The sequence below is a fragment of the Schistocerca gregaria genome, chromosome X, assembly GCF_023897955.1.
Source record: "Schistocerca gregaria isolate iqSchGreg1 chromosome X, iqSchGreg1.2, whole genome shotgun sequence".
Classification (NCBI taxonomy): domain Eukaryota; kingdom Metazoa; phylum Arthropoda; class Insecta; order Orthoptera; family Acrididae; genus Schistocerca; species Schistocerca gregaria.
This window is the reverse complement of record NC_064931.1, coordinates 473,198,763-473,203,762: the sequence shown is the minus strand read 5'-3', so window position 1 is coordinate 473,203,762 and position 5,000 is coordinate 473,198,763. Positions and strand designations below refer to the sequence as shown.

The 5,000-nt window shown below is 52.3% G+C and overlaps 1 non-coding gene across 1 annotated transcript in view; it reads right to left on the bottom strand.

Annotated features, from left to right (window-relative positions):
- The window catches only part of LOC126300083 (small subunit ribosomal RNA), a 1,893-nt gene extending 191 nt beyond the window's left edge, over positions 1-1,702 (bottom strand). The window contains exon 1 of the ribosomal RNA XR_007552886.1: positions 1-1,702. This exon is cut by the window's left edge and continues 191 nt beyond it. This is a non-coding gene — a ribosomal RNA (small subunit ribosomal RNA).
- Between the last annotated feature and the right edge of the window lie 3,298 nt (positions 1,703-5,000).

Below are 5,000 nucleotides of genomic sequence, written 5' to 3'. Positions count from 1 at the left end.
ATCAACGCGAGCTTATGACTCGCGCTTACTGGGAATTCCTCGTTCATGGGGAACAATTGCAAGCCCCAATCCCTAGCACGAAGGAGGTTCAGCGGGTTACCCCGACCTTTCGGCCTAGGAAGACACGCTGATTCCTTCAGTGTAGCGCGCGTGCGGCCCAGAACATCTAAGGGCATCACAGACCTGTTATTGCTCAATCTCGTGCGGCTAGAAGCCGCCTGTCCCTCTAAGAAGAAAAGTAATCGCTGACAGCACGAAGGATGTCACGCGACTAGTTAGCAGGCTAGAGTCTCGTTCGTTATCGGAATTAACCAGACAAATCGCTCCACCAACTAAGAACGGCCATGCACCACCACCCACCGAATCAAGAAAGAGCTATCAATCTGTCAATCCTTCCGGTGTCCGGGCCTGGTGAGGTTTCCCGTGTTGAGTCAAATTAAGCCGCAGGCTCCACTCCTGGTGGTGCCCTTCCGTCAATTCCTTTAAGTTTCAGCTTTGCAACCATACTTCCCCCGGAACCCAAAAGCTTTGGTTTCCCGGAGGCTGCCCGCCGAGTCATCGGAGGAACTGCGGCGGATCGCTGGCTGGCATCGTTTATGGTTAGAACTAGGGCGGTATCTGATCGCCTTCGAACCTCTAACTTTCGTTCTTGATTAATGAAAACATACTTGGCAAATGCTTTCGCTTCTGTTCGTCTTGCGACGATCCAAGAATTTCACCTCTAACGTCGCAATACGAATGCCCCCGCCTGTCCCTATTAATCATTACCTCGGGTTCCGAAAACCAACAAAATAGAACCGAGGTCCTATTCCATTATTCCATGCACACAGTATTCAGGCGGGCTTGCCTGCTTTAAGCACTCTAATTTGTTCAAAGTAAACGTGCCGGCCCACCGAGACACTCAACAAAGAGCACCCTGGTAGGATTTAAACGGGGTCCGCCTCGGGACGCGAAAGCACCCCTTCGGCTCGCCCCACCGGCAGGACGTCCCACGATACATGCCAGTTAAACACCGACGGGCGGTGAACCAACAGCGTGGGACACAAATCCAACTACGAGCTTTTTAACCGCAACAACTTTAATATACGCTATTGGAGCTGGAATTACCGCGGCTGCTGGCACCAGACTTGCCCTCCAATAGATACTCGTTAAAGGATTTAAAGTGTACTCATTCCGATTACGGGGCCTCGGATGAGTCCCGTATCGTTATTTTTCGTCACTACCTCCCCGTGCCGGGAGTGGGTAATTTGCGCGCCTGCTGCCTTCCTTGGATGTGGTAGCCGTTTCTCAGGCTCCCTCTCCGGAATCGAACCCTGATTCCCCGTTACCCGTTACAACCATGGTAGGCGCAGAACCTACCATCGACAGTTGATAAGGCAGACATTTGAAAGATGCGTCGCCGGTACGAGGACCGTGCGATCAGCCCAAAGTTATTCAGAGTCACCAAGGCAAACGGACCAGACAAGCCAATCCGATTGGTTTTGATCTAATAAAAGCGTCCCTTCCATCTCTGGTCGGGACTCTGTTTGCATGTATTAGCTCTAGAATTACCACAGTTATCCAAGTAACGTGGGTACGATCTAAGGAACCATAACTGATTTAATGAGCCATTCGCGGTTTCACCTTAATGCGGCTTGTACTGAGACATGCATGGCTTAATCTTTGAGACAAGCATATGACTACTGGCAGGATCAACCAGGGAGCTGCGTCAACTAGAGCTGAGCAGCCGGCCGCCCGGGAGTGTGTCCCGGGGGCCCGCGCGAACACGCAAGCGTCCGCTCAATTATTCTGCAAACAGGAGGAGGCCGAGCTCCCCTGCACGATACACCTCGAAACCCTCTCAGGTCCCGGCGGCGCGCAGCGCCGTCCTAGGTACTTGGTCGGTTTCGAGAGAGGCGCAATCGCCCGGAGTTAGGCGAGTAGACGGTTTTAGTGCGAACACCCTTGCTCCCAACTGAGCTTGCCGCTGCCGACAGAGGCCCGGGAGCGTGCTGTCGTGGCATTGCCGGCGGGAGACAACACGCGCCACCTATGGTGACCGGCAGATCCAACGCCAGCGCCACACAAGGGCAAAGCCCCACTTGGGTGCAGAAGCGAACTCTCCCAGCACAGCGCACGCGCCAACACGTCCGCACAACTGCGATACAAACCACCTGCGAGAACCGCTGGGGCGACCGAGCAGCAGACGGCGTCGCGGCGCCGAGTGCCAGGCGGCGGCGCATCCTCAACGCACACAGTCCTCAATCAGACCAGCACACTGCAGATGTCCACCGCGCTTCGCACCGGGCTCGGCTGAACCAACTTTGGCCGCCAGGCGCCGCGTGCAGGGTGCGCCGCAGCGTAGCTGCGCCGCCTGCCGGGCCCGTCGGCTGGCGCTCCTGCCACTCGGCGCCCCCCACCAGCCGCCTGTTGCGCGTGCGCCCACGCAGCGCGCGGCCAACACGCCGGGCGGCCCCCCTTCACCGGCCGGGAACAGTCCCACCAAGCCACCGCCGCGTATCGCTTCATACCCACATGGGCCTAGTCACGCGTGTGGATGTGGCGGGTACCGCTGAAACAACCGGTTAATAGCTGTACCGATCGTCGCCATCACAGATTCACCTCCAGCGTGAACAACCGCTCAACAACGGATTTCCAGTTCATTTGCGTATCTTGGGCAGTAAACGTAGATGTCCACCTACATTTGCGAATTCAACAATTCTTGCATGCCAGGATGTCATGTGTCACGACACGCTACATCAGACCACATACACACTGCGACATGTGCAGAAGAGAACACGTGGAAGGTGGCCCGCGCACGTATGCGATGTACCTTCCGCGATCCACTGTCAACCGGCATCTGCGGCATGTCCCAGATATGGAACGCGGTCCACCAGGGTAGCACTTTGTGTGAGGCAATACGACAAAGTCGGAATACACGCGTCACTACATCAGACGGCTCACGCTGACCTGACCTGACCTGACTCACCGCACCACCACCCCCAGCGACCCAGGGTGACATACAATGCGTTCGTACGTTCCTCCCACACGCCTCTACGGCGTACCACAGTGCAACCTAGCTGTTATTGGGAGACGAGACAAGTAGCATCAAGCACAACATATGGAAATTGAGATTCGACACCGTTGGGCACAGCCAGCGTACGGTCACACGTATCACACTACTTCACTCTGTACGTAACGACCGATGATCGGTACAGCGTGTGGGTTACGCGTACGACATCAGCGGACAATGGACACAGACCATACCACGACGTACACTGAGGGCGTCGACATCTGAATGCAACTGAACAGCTGCGAGGCTCATTTAACACTCAAACGCCAGACCGACCAGCTTGAGAGGACAGAGACACAAAGAGGGGGACAGAGGGGGACAGAGGGGGGGGAGGGGGGGGGTCGGCGATATAGTCCTATTGCAGTACAATTGACAGTGGATAGCAGGAATATGTGGAAAGTAAGCAACACTCGCAAGACATCTACATGAGGATAACAACGACACCAGAGATTCCGAGCAGTGAACTATGTTAGGCAAAGGGACAACGTGGGTTAGGTTAAGGGACAACGTGGGTTAGGTTAAGGGACAACGTGGGTTAGGTTAAGGGACAACGTGGGTTAGGTTAAGGGACAACGTGGGTTAGGTTAAGGGACAACGTGGGTTAGGTTAAGGGACAACGTGGGTTAGGTTAAGGGACAACGTGGGTTAGGTTAAGGGACAACGTGGGTTAGGTTAAGGGACAACGTGGGTTAGGTTAAGGGACAACGTGGGTTAGGTTAAGGGACAACGTGGGTTAGGTTAAGGGACAACGTGGGTTAGGTTAAGGGACAACGTGGGTTAGGTTAAGGGACAACGTGGGTTAGGTTAAGGGACAACGTCGGTTAGGTTAAGGGACAACGTGGGTTAGGTTAAGGGACAACGTGGGTTAGGTTAAGGGACAACGTGGGTTAGGTTAAGGGACAACGTGGGTTAGGTTAAGGGACAACGTGGGTTAGGTTAAGGGACAACGTGGGTTAGGTTAAGGGACAACGTGGGTTAGGTTAAGGGACAACGTGGGTTAGGTTAAGGGACAACGTGGGTTAGGTTAAGGGACAACTTGAGTTAGGTTAAGGGACAACTTGAGTTAGGTTAAGGGACAACTTGAGTTAGGTTAAGGGACAACTTGAGTTAGGTTAAGGGACAACTTGAGTTAGGTTAAGGGACAACTTGAGTTAGGTTAAGGGACAACTTGAGTTAGGTTAAGGGACAACTTGAGTTAGGTTAAGGGACAACTTGAGTTAGGTTAAGGGACAACTTGAGTTAGGTTAAGGGACAAATTGAGTTAGGTTAAGGGACAAATTGAGTTAGGTTAAGGGACAACTTGAGTTAGGTTAAGGGACAACTTGAGTTAGGTTAAGGGACAACTTGAGTTAGGTTAAGGGACAACTTGAGTTAGGTTAAGGGACAACTTGAGTTAGGTTAAGGGACAACTTGAGTTAGGTTAAGGGACAACTTGAGTTAGGTTAAGGGACAACTTGAGTTAGGTTAAGGGACAACTTGAGTTAGGTTAAGGGACAAATTGAGTTAGGTTAAGGGACAAATTGAGTTAGGTTAAGGGACAACTTGAGTTAGGTTAAGGGACAACTTGAGTTAGGTTAAGGGACAAATTGAGTTAGGTTAAGGGACAAATTGAGTTAGGTTAAGCGATAATCTGGTACAGCCACAGTTAGGTTAAGCGATAATCTGGTACAGCCACAGTTAGGTTAAGCGATAATCTGGTACAGCCACAGTTAGGTTAAGCGATAATCTGGTACAGCCACAGTTAGGTTAAGCGATAATCTGGTACAGCCACAGTTAGGTTAAGCGATAATCTGGTACAGCCACAGTTAGGTTAAGCGATAATCTGGTACAGCCACAGTTAGGTTAAGCGATAAACTGGTACAGCCACAGTTAGGTTAAGCGATAAACTGGTACAGCCACAGTTAGGTTAAGCGATAAACTGGTACAGCCACAGTTAGGTTAAGCGATA